Source organism: Gopherus evgoodei, chromosome 4 (genome assembly GCF_007399415.2).
Source record: "Gopherus evgoodei ecotype Sinaloan lineage chromosome 4, rGopEvg1_v1.p, whole genome shotgun sequence".
Taxonomy (NCBI): Eukaryota; Metazoa; Chordata; order Testudines; family Testudinidae; genus Gopherus; species Gopherus evgoodei.
In genome coordinates this window covers 127,646,245-127,664,857 of record NC_044325.1, presented here as the reverse complement: position 1 = coordinate 127,664,857, position 18,613 = coordinate 127,646,245, and the positions used below count along the sequence as shown (strand labels likewise).

Below are 18,613 nucleotides of genomic sequence, written 5' to 3'. Positions count from 1 at the left end.
GCCCCAGTGTCTCTGAGTGACCCTACAATAACAAACCAGTGTGTGGAGCCCCAGTGCCTCTAAGATAACAAACCAGCATGTGGAGCCCCAGTGCCCCTACAATAACAAACCAGCATGTGGAGCCCCAGTGCCCCTACAATAACAAACCAGCATGTGGAGTCCCAGTGCCCCTACAATAACAGACCTGAGCATTGAGCCCCCATGCCTCTGAGTGATCCTACAATAATAGACCAGCATGTGGAGCCCCAGTGCCTCTGAGTGACCCTGTAATAACCAATCAGTGTGCATTGCCCTTAGTATCCTAAGTGACCCTGTGATAAGCAAACCAGTGCCCTGAGAGACCCTACAATAACAAACCAGTGCATATAGTCTTAGTATCCCCGAGTGCATAGCAGCCTGAGTGACCCTTCAGTAACAACAAACCAGCATGCACTGCCCTGGCATCACTGAGTGTCCCTACAATAATATCAAACCAGAAAGCACATCTCCTAGCATCCTTAAATTATCCTATAGAAGCAAACCAGCGTGCAGCGCCATGAGAGACCCTACAATATTAACATACCAGCATGCATAGCCCTAGTGTCCCTGAGTGACTCTCCAATAACAAACCAGTGCATGGCACCCAGAGAGACTTCTGTGATAACAAACCAGCCTGTGCAGCTCCCGTGACCCTACAATAACAAACTAGGAAAAGCAGAAGGAAGCAAGACTCAGGTCTAAAGGAAGCTTGGTCAGGTTCTCTTCCTCTTTAAGAGCCCATGGATTCCTGCTGCTTCCTCCCTGACTGCTGTTATTGCTGTCACAGCAAGAGATTGTGAGATCATTGGGAATGATGACATCATTGGTGAGGGGAGGAGAATCTGGAAATTATGATGTCTTAAAGGGGCAGAGAGCCTGAACCAGGGCAGAGGGAGGTGGGTGGGAGCTGGGAAGTGACATCACCATAGTGCTTGTAACCATGGCATACCATGCAAAGGTACCCAAGGACGGGGGCATTAGCAAGCCCGTCCCCCTGTCAGCATGGGCTGGAGTTCCTTGTGACACTCCCCACCTATGTGTCCTTCTGCCGCCTTTGTAACCGGCAGCAGAAGGACAAAGTAGTCCCTCCCCAATAAAATGCCATGTACAAATATGCGGGTCCTTGAGGCATTATTGGCACCCTGAGCTGCAGCAGGGTTGGAAGAAGATCCAGCAGCCAAGGAAGAACGGGATGTGGAGGGAGCCAGTGGCCTGCAGAGAAATGAGGAGGCACCACCAGCTACCTCCCTGTGCCTCTCCTGTCTGCAGGGTCCATCCAAGCAACTCCTCCTGCACCATGGGAGCTACAGCACCATTCCCCTGAGGCTACCTGGGCCCCAGCTCCCTCCATCCTTCCCCTGCTGGGTCTCAACTGGAGGTGCCACAGCAGAGAAGATGATGGTAGTGGCCAGCCTTCTCCAGGCCCGCTCTGCCAAGGGGTCACTTTCCTGTCTTCTCTGTGACCCTGTCTTTTCCAGCAGCTGCTGTGGTTGGACAGAGCCCACAGTGCCCGTCCACCTCCTGGGCCTCCCCTCCCAGCTCAGCAAACTTCTTGGGGCCCACTCCAGAAAGGAGGGCAGCCTGGGGTGCCCCAGTTGGCCCCAGCTCCATTCTGAACAATGGTCAAGTCACCTTGTGCCTTAGGATCCCGCACCAGGCTCCTTCCCTGCCCCCAGATTTGCCTAGTGCTTCTTGTCGGAGGCCAGGACCCTGGCACTTCAGGCACAAAGAGCATGTGGGGTTAAGGGAGCATCAGCCCCCTCCCCAGCTATTACTTAGAAGGGCCTGAGCCAGGGCTCTGGGATTCAGACTCAGCTGCCTAAAATGCTGGGGTTCTGACTAGTTTGGAGTGCAGGAATTACTGCTGCAGATCAGACCCCTGGGCCCAGCCAGCCCTGTATATCTGCCCTCCCCTCCAACCCCAGATCAGACCCTTTGATCCATCCAGACCAATATCCTGGCTCTGATGGGGGCTGGGCCAGAGGACAGTGCAAAGCTCTGCAGTGGAGAACTGGGCTCCTCGCTCAAGACCCTGCCAAGCAGAGGCCCTGGCACAGATCCCTGCATGAGGAGCTGCTGTCAGCTCTAGTGCCCATCTCCCCAGTGCCTGTGTGGCACCCAATCCTCACACTTCTGTTTGCCCCCCGCCAGGAGGCCAGCTCAGGCCAGCAAGCAGCACCACCCACATCTCATTGGCCTTCACCAGTTGTTGGCAGAATTCCAGAATTCCATGTCAGCTTCACCTCCATACCTAGGCATTGCTAGGTTTCCCTAGGATTTCGTTCACTTCCCAGGGGCATCCCCCTGGGCATGGGGCCTGCAACACCATCAGTTCAACTCAGGACCCCTCGCAAGCAGGATGGAAGTGGAGGTGTGGGTATGGGAGGGGGGCAGGAATCCCAAACACCTAATCCCTCCCTGCATCATTGCTGCCCTGGGCTCCCCCCACCCAGCCTGGACCCCCCCTGCGCCTGCCTCCAGCCATGGCAAGTGTTAAGGGCAGGCTACCTAGACCATGTCATTTGGAGGGGCAGCCCCAAGCCCCACCAGCAGCTGGGGAAAGATGTGGGGGAGCCTACTACTTTAAGACCACCCCTCACATGCCAGCAGGATGGCGACAGGAATAGTGAGCTACCCCATGCCCAGTTTTGAGGAATGCCCAACTCCTTGAGGGTACCCCCCCTCCCGTGCAGAGCAGTGGCCCAAAGGGGAAAGCAGGGTGTTGCCTCTAGCACTGGATGGAGGCAGCCCATAGGGAGAGGCGGCTGTGCATCCAGAGCTAGCATGGTCTCATGTCCTTGCTTCAGCAGCATCCTGCAGTGTCCAGCCCAGCGCAGAGCAGGTTTCATGGGGCTGCTGCTGAGCCTGCCAGTGACACTCCTAATGACAGGACCAAGGCTTTGGAGCTGCAGGACACAGAGCCTCCCTAACCCTGCATGTTGAGAGGCAGGGGAGACTGAGATCTGACTATGGGTGATGGATCTTCTCCCATTTTTTCCCCTTCTGCTGCTAAAGCAGCATGGCGCTGGGGGGATACTGTGCTGCAGGAAGCATGCTGGTGGCTCAGTATGGGGTGCTGTCCCCAGCAGTCTGTGCTGACCCCAATTCCCCAGTGTGTGTGTTGGCAGGTGCACACGTACTGTGCTGCAGGGAGCAGGGTGGGGGCTCAGCACTGGATGCTCTCCCCTACCAGTCAGTGCTCATGCTAGTTCCAACCCTAACATATCCTGCTCTGTCCCAGCCACAAATCCTCTAAAGGACTACAGTGTTTTTGTATGATATCTCTACCCCTTCTGACATCAGTGACCTAGTCCTGGCACCAGCATAGCCCTTTTGTTGGGGACAGCTGACCTCTGAGACCTTGCAGATCATCTTCCCAACAGAAGAGAAATCAGTGATGTGGAGTATGGATAGAGTCTAAGGTAACTCACTTTATTTACATACACAAGTCCTAAAACAGAGGTGGTCAAACAGCACACAGGGCAATCTGTGCTTCCATGTGGCTCAGCCCAACCCCAGTGCCTGATTCACAAGGATAAACTGCCTTCAGAAATTGACTCCAGTGAAAGCCCAAGGCAGACAGCAAATTTTCCCACTGCTCAGCCAGCTCCCTCACCCCCCAGGATCATTGCCTACCAGAACATTGCAGAACCCAAAACAGCCAACCACCCAGTATATTTTCCCAAGAGTCAAAACTTGCTAGCATACTGAAGAGTGTGTAATGGTGGCATCTGCTGAAAACGTCTCTTAAGTATAGCCCTGAAGAATGAGGCTGGGCCAGTTAGTGTCATAACACAGAGCCTGTGTGTGGTATGAGCATACTCCTAATTCTGATCTCCCTGTGGCCCATGAAGGAAGGGAATGAGTAGGGGGAACCACAGACTCTGAGGCCAGAATGGGCCATCTCGCTTGACCCTCCCCAACACAGGTCCTAGATCTTCTCTTTTACAGGCTGATTTACAGCATATCCTCTGGACAGATTGCTAATCTGCTAAAAGGAGGGCAGGTGCCCCAGCTTCCCTGGGAAACTTGCCCCACCTACGCCAGGGGAAGGGTTAAAGAGAAGAGGGAGGAGCAGACACCCCCCCCCACAGGGAGCAGGATCAGCTTTGCTTAGAACTGTCCTACTCAGTGCATTCCTGAGGACACCAGCTGTTCTTGCCAGCAGCCCCACAGTATCATGTGGCTGGATCTCTGGAGCCCTTGCCAAGCTGAGATCCAGTTACAGGCACCTGGCAGGGAAGGCAGGAGTGGGGGAGGGTCAGATTAAAGATCATGGAAAGGAGGGAGGAAGGGTGCCAGAGGGGGCCGAGGAGAGTGCCACAGGGTGAACTGATTTCTGATCATCCTCCATGAAATTCTCTGCCACCAAATTGCTAGGGATGTAGCATGACTTGCAAAGCAATTGTAGGACAGAAATAGGAGGGGAGATTTCTTTGGTGCTGTGGCCTCCCTGGGAAGATGTCTGTATTTTATGAATATTATACGATCCTCTTCTCGTTCAGTTGTGTGTTACTTGCTGTGATTACAAAGGTGGTTCATTCCAAGAGAAGCAAACACCTCATAGAGCCTCCACATCATCACCCCAGCAAATCCCCAGGGACGTGGCCTCCTCGCAGATCATATGCCACCCAGATCAATCTCTAACTCAGTCCTTAAGATCTTGGGTTTATGGTGATCACTGGCAAGGTAGCAGCACTCCTGGGTAAACACACTTCGTAATTCGCTCATTCTCCATCCTAAGAATGTGTCTGCACCAGGAAAGAGAAACCTGTGCTGATGGAGGCAGTTGCTTGGGTTCAGCTATGAATCTCATTGCTGATCTTGACCTGCTGCTATGGAGCAGCTGATGGAGACAATGAAAATTAAAAAATCCTTAAGCTGCTCTTCAGTCTTCCTCAGCACCCACGTTTCACTGCTGTGGTTCTATAGATCTGCAGGTACGTAGCAAGCTTGATGTCCTGGGGCCTCCAAAGAGGCTGCCAAAGGACCTGCAGTAACATGGCAGTAGCTGCTGTTATATGAACGATCACATCTTTTGAGACTCCTTCAGCACTGGCCGTAACGCAGCCCAAGTATGTTGACAGTTGCAATCTGCTCTATGCCCCATCCCAACAGGTAAATACTGAGCTGGAGAGAGCCCCTCACCCCATTTACCAATGGTTAAAAGACAATGCAAAGAACAACTGCTGGGAAGTCTATCCACACCCTTCCTGGATTGACTGGGTTCGGGATGCCTGGGACAGACAAAGGAACTTGGAGAGGGGTAAAAGATCTGCCTCAGCTGGCAGGAGAAGAGAGAGAGACAGGGATTATAGGGAAACAGACTGCCCCCTCCAACTCTAAAATTGGGGTCTCAGACTAAGTTAAGCAGCTCAGAGCTCGTCTCCACTTGAAAGCTGACTTGGATTAAGGTAAAGTGGGAATTTAAAGTGCAATATCTATTCTTGATCAACTCCCCATGTGGGATAAACTAAGCAAGAACATGTTCTGTTATTCCAGCACATGAGTGTTCATGCATGGAGTTCATCAAAGACTGTCTAGCTGTTTTTGATTCACTCATTCCATAGACAAGTCCTTCATCTGGATAAGGAGAAGACCTGTGTTGCTTTAATCCTCTCTTGTCATGCAGGGTTCCTGCTGTCGAAGAAAAGCTTAGTTCTCGCTTTTTGGTTGGGTGCAGCAAAATCAGATACTTTATTCTCAAGCAATTGCATAGAGGGAGAGAGTGCGCTAGGACACAGGGTTTCCCTGTCCTAGGCTGGTCCCTCTACAGGTAAATAATTCCAGCAAGCATTTATACCTTTTGTTACAGACAATAATAAGCAACAGCTGCATTTTGTTTATACATAGGCCATCTTGATATCTTATTTTTCTCACTTTTATTTAGATGCCAGTCTACATTCCTCATTATCGACACAAGGTTGCAACAACTTCTCACACAGTTCTTTCCCACTCGCCTCACACAATCCTCGCTTCTACAAATCTCACATTATTAGGGTTAGCCTGACTCTTGCTCTACTACCACAACCCCCCACCTTTTGTACTTCTAGTACAACTAACATTTTTAAACCATTTGCATTAAGCCATGGATTTCAGATTCTACATCAGATGTTTCAACCTTAGGGGTTTTAATTGGATGTAATGACAATGCATGATTAGCCTGGACATGAAAGGTATTATTATCACATCCTTTACAACAACAATAACATAATCCTAAACTAAATAACAACAATACAAGCAATAACATTCCCATGGCAATAGTATGATGGGGTTATTGTACAATTTTAGTCACAAAGCACAATACATCATACTTAGTACATAAAGCAGACTCTTTACAAGCTGTATGAAAGGCATTCTTTTCAACTTGATATATATTTTGAAGCATGTGAATTTGCCCTTGTACTTCAGAGATTCTTTAAACCTCTGGTAACAATGAGAGCAAATCTTGAAATCAATCAAGCACTACTCTAGTCCATTTAAAAGGCATCTGGAACCTAAGGGCTACTTGCAAAATTTTATCTGCAGGCCAGTAAACAATATGATTGCCTGCAGCAGTAGTGAGATTAAAATGTATATCTTGCAATGTGGTGGTTTTAACATACACACAGCTATCATTAGCTTGAAAAATTAAGTGTCCTGTCAGGGTAGTTCCTTGTCCCCTACCCTCCCAGCAAACGTTAATCATAAACAGTGACAACTTCCCCTGGCTTCAGTTTATGTATACACTGAAGCCCTGGGGGTTCTAATGGCCAAAATATCCATTGACTCCCTAACCCCATACAAAATTCAGATGTTATTCTAGGGGCACTGACTATAAATCAGTTAGGCATACCAGGTGGTCTAATCTCCCAGATATCTTGGTGAATCACCCAATCCCATATGCATCCTTCCTATCGACCTGGCAGAATTCGGTATGTGGGAGCCCACACCCCTCCTACTGGCCCATATGCTTGGGAGGAGCACTGTGAGTATATACAACTCCATCCTGAAAAACTCCAAGTATGTCTCCATGGCCACAGATCAGATGGTACTCCTGAAGTATCTGTAAGGGCAGTGGGCCATGCCTGGTGCTCTAGATCATTCTGAATGGCCATCATCTGGTCATTCAGGAAATCTTGAATTTCTGAACATCCTAGATCCCACTGCAATGCCTTCCCAGCCTCAGTGATATTCAATACCATCTCTGCTAGCAATTTCTGGGTCATTGAACTAAGGGCAGAAATAACATGCAACTCACCAACTCCAGCCTGTACTTGGGTTAGCGGGGCTCCAGAAATAAGGCTAGTGGCCTTTTCTAGTTGCCCCAATTTCTCATCATGTTCTTGGCTCTTAAAAATATTCCAAATGGCTTCTGCACTATTGTCCACATCCCACAGGGATCCGGTCAAGTCCTTCTTCTAGAGGAAATAACACAGGACCTCTGTTGTGCTAATCTAATGGCAGCTCCCTGTGAGCAATTTGGGTATGTAGAGGTGATCTGAAAACTGGATAAGGGCAATGTAACCTTAACAGTCCCTAGTGTTGTATTAATCACAGTCCATCAATATCCTAATATATCTCTTTTTGGTGTAGTACTGTACCACATCTGTTATTTAACTTTTTCAGGTACTTTCAAGGGGCATTAACATTAATAGCATGTGGGGAGGGAGGATGTTTTGCAATAAGGTACAGGTTACATTATTAATTACTGGAATAATTTCAATGTAGGTAAAATTTCTGGTGGCAGAACAAACTCTTTGAGTATTCGTTTAATTATTCACTTATTGGGTGACCAAATAACAATAAAGGCCTCTTTTGTCTAACACATTGCAAACTCCAGGAACAGCCATAACATCTACTTCACTATGGAACCCATCAATTTCAATTACAGATTCTTGGGGTTCATTTGTAGTGATATCATAGATTTCTATTTCCACTGATCCATTCTTGTTCCACTCAATTGTTTGTTTATATGGGATATCCTGAACTTTAAAAAAATAATCTCTTTTTCCAAGCAATCTTTAATAAATCACTAAAGTGTGAGGGCCTTGGCCACTGGTTTTATCAAATATATGGCATTGTCTGTATTTGGATGTATTACAGTGGTAACAGTGTAATGGAGGAGATGGCAGGGGCAGTGGTAACAAGGTGCCTTTGGTACTTGTCATTTAAAATCCAATTAGGGAGGGCAATACATGCTGAAGGATTTATCCAAAACACAGGGCGCAGCCTGTAGAATAAACCCCAACGTCTAATCAATACCACATTCCCAAGCATGGGTCCCACAAATTTCTTCCTGCTAGTCTATAATTCTTTGTTTCTTCACCAGGATCAGTTCTTAGTGTCTTTTGTAGTCAGGAATTCCTGGACTTTGGCAATTTCAGTGAAGTGAGCATTCCTTCTTCTTTTCTGAAGCAATCGTGGTTCAGCATCCTACAGGGGAGAGGTTACCAGCACATCACCCTGTAATGGTTTTGCTTCTTCTAGAAAAATCCAAAAGGTACAGTAGGTCTGTCAGTGGACAAGAAAGAGGTTAGTAGCACTTCACCTTGTCCTTTTTCCCTGCTGTCCAGAAGGCACAGCAGAGCTAGAAGGAGAAATAGGCCAGTCATTAATAGGAGAATCCTCCCAAGTTGGAGGGATCTTTTTGCAGTGAGAAGCGTGGGTCTAGGCAGTCAGTCCTTGGCACTTCACGACAGTGTTGTTGGTTAACAGGACTTGGAAAGGGCCCTTCCAGTGTGGAACCAGAGCAGTCTTTCACTGATGGACCTTTACATAGATCCAGTCTTCTGGTTCCAAGGAGTGGCAGGGCTGCTGGGATCTTTGGATAGAGCTTCTTTACCTGTGAGAAAAGAAACCTAACACGTTTCATTAATGCCTGGCAGTGTTTTGCAGATCTCATAGCTGCTTAGGCACATTCAAGCCCCCGCTTTTCTTGGCTATCAGCCAAGCCTTAAAGCTGTAAGCAGTTTCCTTGAATGGGGCCAGCATCTTACTTTTGGACTGAGCTTGCTAGCTATTTTTTTTTCCAGTTAATTTGGTCTGTTCTTTTCCCTTCTCGGCTTCTTTTAACTTACAAAGAAAACTTCCACTCTTCACTCATACACTTTATCCCAACAATGAACACATATACATTGCCATTATACAGTACATTAGTCTGATTATTCAATGTATGCCACATATACCCTTCCACTAAAATAACTTTATTACAGAGCTTTGGAGCGACAAGCCAGGACAAGGATACCCACTTTGAGGAGTCCACTAAGTACAACTTCTGGTGTTCAATAGCTTCCCACCCTCCCCAGCCCTCTGGCTAGAAATCTGAGGTAGCCAGAAGGATCCCATGTGCAATATGGGGAGTAAGTTAACTTTTCATGTCCTTGCTTCCAAAGACTGTTGGTATGCAAATTTAACAACAATTTTTCCAATAAAATAAGGTTATTAAAAGATCTGGCCAATGAAGTTTTTTTTTCTTATTTAAGCAAAGGTATTATACTTTAGTAGATCACATTTTCCTGATTTATCCAAACATATTGTATTTCAAGTTGAATAAAACAAGTATCTGCATTTTGATTTAACTCTTCTGTTTGATTTTAAACTAGACTATCCGATGAAAATATTAAACACAACAATTCTGGCCATGAGACAAACACCAGAAGACAGGATATAGAACACAGAACATAATTCCTATTGTACCAGTTAACGCATGGTACATTGAATGCTGTTCAGCTGGCATCAGTTTTCTCTGATTATCTGAAAGACAAAAAATAGAGGTCTACCCCTTCTGGGCAGTCAGTCATTGCTTAAAATAGACAAATACCCTTGTTGATTTCAGGCAAAATAGAGGAATTACCCCATATTTTCTTGGATTTGTTTCATAGACAGTCCAGGTTTCAGTGGCTTCTACCTTATCAGTTAGATAATTTTCATTAATAGAGATGCTTTCTGGCTTGTTTCTGGATCCAAAGCTATCCACAGCTTAAAGATTCTTACTTAAAAAGGAACACAATTAACTTTACCAGAATTTTTGATGGCTTTTTACTTCTAACTTCTGCTTTCAAACACAGTGATCTGAAAGAAAACACTACTTATTGTAACCTCTTAGAGCCTAACAGGTTTCAATTACATAGCATTGTACACATTTCTTTAGCTAATTCATCTAAATTGTTCATAGCCAAATAATTGCAATCAAATCATTTCTTTGCCTGGATTTATTTACAAACATTTCAGAGACACCAAGAACTTTCCTCTTTAGCATTTTTACAAAATTCAACTGCTGTTCCCTCCAGCAACTACAGTTAACTCCTCAGTCTTTCCTTAAATCACTTGCTTGTCTCCTAACGGCCACTTTTTATCAACTCAAATCACCATTTCAAATATTGTCCTGGGGATGTGAAATCCCCATGCTCATACTCACTTACTCTTTTCCTTCCACTATGCCCTCAACATTTCCAACCTATTTTCCAATCTCGCTAACTGTTGTCTGACTGCGTGGGCACGATCCTGCTTTTCTCCCTGTACCGTCCCTCCCATGCGCTTGTTCCACTACCAGTTTAGCTAGGAGGGTGAGCTTCACAACTAGCCCCCACCCTTCCTGGTCTCTTCTCTTAAACATTCTTACTCACTAGGTTACCTGAGTCCTCCCCCGTGAGGCTTGCCACCTGGACAGAATGCTCAGCCAATTGGCATTTAACTATTCAGTTTCCTCTTGTGGCAAACACACTGCTGTTAGGGCGTATGCTGAGCACAGATGGTTAAATTTTGACAAGTCCCTGAAGGACCGGTACTTGCTTAGCCAGGGCTTCCTTTTCTGCCTGGAAGTCTTGTCTCAAGGCCTGCAACTTGCCCTGGGCATAGGTTTGAGTTGCTGCCTGGTTCACGATCTATGCTCTTAATTGCTCAATTCTAGTTATCAAGTACACATCTCTTCCCTTTTCTCCAACTTCTCTATTGCCCAGTCCTGCTACGACTGTGGGTAGATCCACCTGCCACCCTTCCTGGTCAACCGGGGTGAAGAGAGGAATGCTAAACTCCTCTCCAGTTCTCAGACTTACTGCGGCTGAGAGTGGGCACTCCTTTAATCATGCAGTCCTCAACATATAACACCAACAGTACCAAGCGAAGCAAACATAAAATAACAAAGGCAAAACAAATAGATGGTGTGAATTCTGCAGGGCTCCCCCCTTTCTCAATTGCCCACCAAACTGTGACAAATTTGTTACCAATCTATCCCTCGTGTTAGGTGATCAGACTGACACTGCAGGATCGTTGGTGGAAGATAAAGAAAACACACCATATAACTGAATTTTAAAGCTTCGTTAATAAAATAATAAAACAACAGAGAGTGATGGGAATGCTCCCACATCACTCAGGAAAAAAACATTAATGCCCCAAGCCCTAAGCCACTTTCATACTCACACACGTACATCCAGACTGGCCATGTCTGTATATAAAATTCAGAGAAGGGGGAGAGGTGGATGGGAGATTATCCTGTACACAGATTGTCCAGAATTTCCAACATGCTTTCGCTCTTGGGAGGGCTGTTCTTTTATATCCTGGGATCTCCTGCAGTGTCTCTTTCAGTGATTCCAGTCCAGACTTGCTGACTGTGGCTTCTTCAGTGTCTCCAAGCAGCACCGGCTTCAGGGTCGCAAAGGCACACTGTTGGAATTCACTGGACAGTTAAGCTTTGCAAAAGTAATCTCAATCCTGTAACTTGTATTTCCTTTGGTTTGCCTCTGTCTATATTTTTTCACAGCCAGCTGGGACCGAAAGCAGTTTTTCTTTGTACTTAGCATGGTCTGCGTTGATTCTTGACCTTGAACGCAGAGCAACTTTCTCTATCTATGGGCCAAGCTGAATTTCAAAGTAACCCATTCCTTTCCTCAATAAATACATTGTTCCCACTGTGTGTCAGGCTTTTTTGGTGATTAAAAGCTCCTCTTAGATGCATGATCTTATCTAGATTGAAGGTACCTTCTAGTGGGCATTGTTTAGATGGATTTTCATGCGTGTAAAGTTTCCAATTGTCTAAATACCTGTAGGTTTTAGGACCATAATGTACGTACATGTAATATGCTGGGGTATCCTTATGGGGTTAGGGAGAATCCTTGGACTGTTCCCCCACCCATTTTCCAATCCCACACAGGGAAAACGCCCAGTTCACTAGCGGCTGATAAACTAAGGATCTCACCCTACAGGGCACTCACACAGGAGAGGCACACAGAGAGAAGAAGAGGGAGGAAAGATGGGTTCACACACTCCTGGACCCAAGTAGCTTCCTCACCGGACGATGCCAGGCCAAGTCAGCCCACCATGGGTCAGATCTTCTACAGATCCTCTAGGTGGAGTTACCGTGCTTGTGTTAGAATAATTCTGGTCATGAGCTTACGCTTCGCGGAATACTCTGGGGGTCTTCCGGCAACTCTCATTCACACTGTGTACACCCCCACCCCCAAGAACTCTGTTTCTAAATACCACGATGTACCTGTACCTTATGTCCGGACTCAATACACTTTCCCTTATGAGGCGATAACAACCCCTCTTGAGGTGGTAAAAACCCCTCAGCACTGGTGCATACCTAATGCCTTTCCCTTATGCATTAACCTTATTGGGGGCAGCCAAACTAACAGTTCCCCAGCACCGCATAAACTAACCTTATTAGGCGCGGCGAAACAGTTCCCCAGCACCACTCTGCATCTGATCTTGCTGCACAGTCAATAAGTTCAGATGGCGTAAGCCCAGTAGGGACAGATGGCCCCAAGGACAGTCCTCCTCCGATACCCCAGTAGAGATTTCAAAAGGTCTCATACCTCTATTGTGGCACCATGGGGTTCGAAGGGGAACGATCCGTAGCAGCTGCCTGTGTCTCCATGGGTGTTGCCATCCCGGACGAGCCCCCTAATTGTCAGAGAAAAACTTAGTTCTCACTTTTTGGTTGGGTGCAGCAAAGTCAGATACTTTATTTCTCAAGCAATTGCATAGAGGGAGAAAGTGCACTAGGACACAGGGTTTCCCCCTTCTAGGCAGGTCTCTCTACAGGTAAACAATTCCAGCAGCATTTATACTTTTTGTTACAGACAATAATAAGCAACAGCTGTTTTTTGTTTATACATAGGCCGTCTTGATATCTTAATTTTCTCACTTCTGTTTAGATGCCAGTCTACATTCCTCATTATCGACACAAGATCACAACAACTTCTCACACAGTTCTTTTCCACTTGCCTCACACAATCCTCGCTTCTACAAATCTCACGTTAGTAGGGTTACAGCTAGCCTGACTCTTGCTCTACTTCCACCCTGCTGTTGAGCTGAAGTGATGCTGTGTTTCATGAAGGCTTGTTTAGGTTTCAAAGGCCTAAATACAGCTGGCCCTACTGGGAAATCACAGGCGGTACAGGGGACTGCAGCCTCACAATTACATCTAGATGATGGTGCAATTTGACCCCAGGGAAGTGAAGGCAAGGGAATAGTGCAGGGGCAGTGTGTGCAGGCCCCCCCCAGCAAGGGGGATGAGTGACCCATTGTTCCTGTGGGTCCATCCCCATGTCAGCACAGTCCGCCATGCAGTCAGTCTGTGATCCCAGGCAGTGCAATGAGCAATGTCCCTCAAAGGCTGCCCCTGGTCCCAAAGCAAGGGGAGTGTGCTCGGGTCAAAGAAAAGGGGATAAGCCTAAACTGCGGGCAGTGAGGGGGAGACGGGGTGGGCTGGACTGACAGACCCATTCTCCCCAGCCCTGAGAGTCAGAGGGACTGAGCCCCAACCTACCAGTTCGAGTCAGTAGGAGCTGGGAGAGCTGTGATGCTCATACAGGGGATTAGTCCCCAAGCCTCATGCAGCCCCAATCTGGGTGTTTTACTGTGACAGTCTGCACCCTTATGTTCACCACTTTTAGAGGACTATGATAAATCTTGTACGAAGTAGGTCTTGTGAGATATTGTGACAGGACCCCCGGGGTACAACTGGAACTGTGGGACCGCTGTGCCCATTTAACTCTCCAGCCTGGGCTGTCTCCCACAATGCTATGTTGGTGACAAACAGCACACTCCCAGGGGCTGTGCGCACTCAGCCATCAGAATGTGAACACCCACACCTAGCTAAATTACATGAAGGCTCTCCAAGCTACTCATGAATTATACAGAGAGAGGCACCACACATCACCCCAGCCTTAAGCAGGGCCGGCGCTACCATTTAGGCAGCCTAGGCAATTGCCTAGGGCGCCAGAATAATTGGTGGGTGCCGTTTTGCCGGAGGGGGCTGCAGGCGGCTCTGGTGGAGCTGCTGCAGTGGTGCCGGCAGAGGGTCCGCTGGTCCCGCAGCTCTGGTGGAGCTGCCGCAGTCGTGCCTGTGGAGGGTTGGCTGCTCGTGCGGCTCCAGTGGACCTCCCTCAGGCACCGCTGCGGCAGCTCCACCGGAGCTGCGGGACCAGCGCGCGGGGCGGCGAAATTGCAGTCCGCCTAGGATGCTCAAACCCCTATCGCCGGTCCTGGCCTTAAGCCTTGCATCCCAGAAATATATTGTCTTAAAAGCTCAAGACTCCCTTAGACAGTGCAAGCTTATTAATTAGTTTGCCACTCCAACAAAGGGTAGTGGACATGCAACAATCCTCGTTAAGGTCTTCTTTAGGTTTTGACAATATAACTCCTAAGTAAAAGCAGCAAAGAGTCCTGTGGCACCAGGGCCGTCCTTAGGCATAGGCAGAATAGGCAGCCGTGTAGGGCCTCACTCTGCCTGGGGGCACCACTCTGCAGGCAGCCCAGACAGTGTAGAAGCAGGGCTGCTGGGTCCTAGAGAGAGCTGAATGCAGCACAGTCTGAGGAATGGGATTGGCTGCTGGGGTCTCTGGGAAGGGGAGAGGGTAGGGGTTGGGGAAGGAGCTCACCTGTGAGTGTGACTCTTTCCCCCGGCTGAGGTGAGGTGAGGCAGGCTCTGTGGCTCTGAAACCAGTATCCTTTGTTGTCCCCCATAACATCCATTCTTCTCCCCTCCACCCCACAGAGCACCCCCTCCTTTCTCCCTCCTCCCCAGGAGCACCCCTCTCTCTCTCCTCCCTCCCTTCCGTCAGAGCTGGGTTGGGTGAGATGCTGGGGGATAGGTGGGGGGAGGGCTGGCTGGCTGGCTGCCTGCTGAGGAATGAAAGTGAAAGTAACTCACTTCCTCGGTAGGCAGCCAGGATTGGAATGTCACACAGGGCTTGGCTGGGGTTAACCAGATGTGTGAAAAATCAGGATAGGGGATTGGGGTACAGTGATCAGATATCCCTATTTTATAGGGACAGTCCCAATTTTGGGATCTTTTTCTTATATAGGCTCCTTTTACCCTGCCCCCCCCCCCATCCCTGTACTGATTTTTCACACTTTCTGTCTGGTCACTCTAGGTGGGGATAATTGTTGCCTATATAAGACAAAGCCCCAAATATCGGGACTGGCCCTATAAAATCAGGACATCTGGATCTGGCCACCCTAGCTAGGGAGCGCCTCTCCCCCGGGCTGGCAGCTGCCAGCAATCCATCTCATCCGGGGGAGCTGCACAGGGAAGGATGAGCTGCTGTGGCTCCATGGGTGCCCCGTCCCTGAGATCAGATGCTGTGCTAACTTCACCATGGTCCGTAAGGCTGGTGGTGGTGCCCATTGGCGTGTGATTGGACCTGAGGGTTTGCTGCTGCTGTTGCCACTCTGCACCCCAAGAGGTGGATTTTGGGGTCGGGCAGTTTTCCACCTATCTCCTCCTCTACTGCAGCTGTTGGACCAGCAGGCTGGGGGGTGAGTCAAGCATGAAAGCAGTACTGTGTTGCCATTTAGATTGTCATTTAACAACTTTGTTTGCCAAAAATTCTTGCTAAAAATCGTGAATCCAATTTCAATATTTTTTTTAAAAAAAAAATCAATATCTTAGCCAAAAACAGAAAATTAAGTTGTTGACAATTATTAGTGACAGGTTTGGTATGAGGCAGGGAGTGGGCCAATTTTCATCAGAGAAACAAAAAATGTTGACTGACTTTCCTATAGCCTGTTACTCCTGATAAGAGCCCTCCAACAACTGTAATATGCTCATCTCCTTACTAGTGTATAAAGCAGGGGTCGGCAACCTACGGCACACGTGTCAAAGGTGGCAGGTGAGCTGATTTTGATGGTATGCAGCAGCAGGCTGAGCGTCTCAACCCATCACTGCTCTGGGGTTCCAGCTGCTGCCCTATTGCCAGCTGGGATACCAGCCATCGGCCCCACTCAGCACCTGCTGCTGGCCTGGGAACCCCCAAGGAACCCCAGGCTGGCAGTGGGCTGAGCAGGCCAGTTGAACCACTCAACCTGCTGTCAGCCTGGGGTTCCATTCACTCAGCCGGCAGCGGGCTGAGTGGGCTGGTGGCGGGCTGGTGGCGGGCTGAGCAGGGCCGGTGGGGGGTTGAGTGGCTCAGTCTGCTGCCAGTCTGGGGTGCCAGCAGCACTCAGCCTACTGCTACTCCGGGGTTCCGGCTGCTGGCCCCTTGCCTGTCAGGACCTTAGCCGCCAGTCCCACTCTGCCTCCTGCCAGCCTGGGTGAGCAGAATCCCAGGCTGGTAGCGGGCTGAGGGGGGGTTGGCGGCCGGGATCCTGGCTGGCAGGAGTTAAGGAATTGTTTATCACATTTTTAGAAGTACAAGACACTACAGGTTTTGGACTTCTTCAAACTCTCCTTGATGAACTAAAACAAATGGGATTGTCCATAATGAACATTCGAGGACAAGGCTATGATAATGGTGCCAATATGAAAGGATACATTTCTGGCTTGCAAGCTAGATTGCTGAGAGAAAATCCACGAGCCTTTTTTGTTCCATGTGCATGCCACAGCCTTAATTTGATATTGTGTGATATGGCCAAGTCTTCTGTAGAAGCTATATCTTTTTTTGGTTTGCTGCAACGCATTCATGCGCTCTTTTCAGCTTCCACTCAACGATGGCAAATATTCAAAGCACATGTCAATGGTATTGCTGTTAAGCCTCTGTCTGAGACATGCTGGAAAAGCAGAGTAGAAAGTGTAAAAACATTGAGATATCAATCTGAGGAAGTTTATGAAGCATTGGTTGCTATTTCGGAAGAAGCCAGAGATCCAAAAGCTAAAAGTGAAGCACAGTGATTGGCCTCTGAAATATCCAGCTTCAAGTTTCTAACATGTCGTAATCTGGTATGACATTCTTGTTAAAATCTCAAGTGTAAGCAAAATAATGCAGAGTCCAATGATGCAGCTTGATTCAGCACTTACCTTACTAAACAACACACAAGACTTTTTAGTGAAATACAGAGAACATGGATTCAAAGAAGCACAGGTTACAGCAAGAGAGCTTGCACAGGCACTCGGTGTAGAACCAAAATTTCCATGTGCGAATGTGACATGAATTTCAAGGAAAAAACGACAAATGGAATATGAAGGAGCAGATGAGCCCATAGACGATCCAGAAAAGAAATTTGAGGTTGAATTTTTTAATGTTGTGATGGATAAAGCAGTATCTGCTGTTGATGAAAGGTTTAATACCTTACAAGTACACCATGAACAATTTGGATTTTTGTATGACATAACTAAATTCAACGAAATAGGAAAACAAGAGCAACTAATGACAAAGTGCAAGAACCTAGAGAGCCTCCTGAAGCATGGTGATAGTTTTGATTTAAATGAACTTGAACTGTACGAAGAATTGAGTACACTGTCATCAATGTTGCCACATGCAAAATCGGTGATGGACATTGTACAGTTTATTCATACCCGCAAACTTGTTGACATATATCCTAATGTGTACATTGCCACTCGTATTCTACTGACAATTCCTGTAGCAGTAGCATCAGGAGAACGGAGTTTCTCAAAACTAAAGCTCATTAAAAAGTATTTCCGCTGTACAATGAGTCAGGAATGCTTAACTGGTCTTGCTATTCTTGCAATCGAACAAGACATGACATTGTCTTTGTCATATGATGACATTATTACTGATTTTGCAGCCAAAAAAGCCAGAAAGATTGCTTTTAATTAAAAACAAATCTTTGTTTCAATACCTCTTCATATAAATTTCCAATAAAATTTTGATAAATTAAAAAAATATATTATTTGCATTATTCTGTCATATCAGAATTTTTTTCTGTAGTGCTTCTTCTTTAGTGCTAGTCCATCAGCATTACAGTGTGCTTAATTAAGTTAAACTGGTTTTAATAACATGAATGTGGCAAGTTTTCCAATACTGTAAGCTTATGTTTGTGTTGCTAAGAGCAGATCAGGCACAGGGGCACCAGTTTAGTAATCTTGCCTAGGGCACCATAAATCCTAAGGCCGGCCCTGTGTGGCACCTTATAGACTAACAGACGTATTGGAACAAGGTGCCACAGGACTCTTTGCTGCTTTTAGATCCAGACTAACACAGCTACCCCTCTGATACTTAACTCTCAAGTGTTGCTAAACATTGTATTGTTACCTATATGCTCTTGCAAAGTTCTGTGGACCTTTTACCACTTTGTGGATCTGTTTAGTGATGTCAAAAGTTAGCAAGTGTGCTTTCTCTGAGTTGCTAGAAAGCTTCTACTTGTATGTTTGCAGCATTGTTAATGCTTCTACTTCTCCAATTGGTGTTATCTACGTTGAGTTATTAATGTT

At 47.1% G+C, this 18,613-nt stretch overlaps 1 long non-coding RNA gene across 1 annotated transcript; it reads right to left on the bottom strand.

Moving 5' to 3' along the window:
* Window positions 1-17: 17 nt before the first annotated feature.
* LOC115650711 lies at window positions 18-12,988 on the bottom strand. The gene is made up of 2 exons (XR_004000200.1): window positions 12,920-12,988; window positions 18-5,672 (listed from the first exon to the last, which is right to left on the bottom strand). It is a non-coding gene; the product is annotated as an uncharacterized LOC115650711 (long non-coding RNA).
* Between the last annotated feature and the right edge of the window lie 5,625 nt (window positions 12,989-18,613).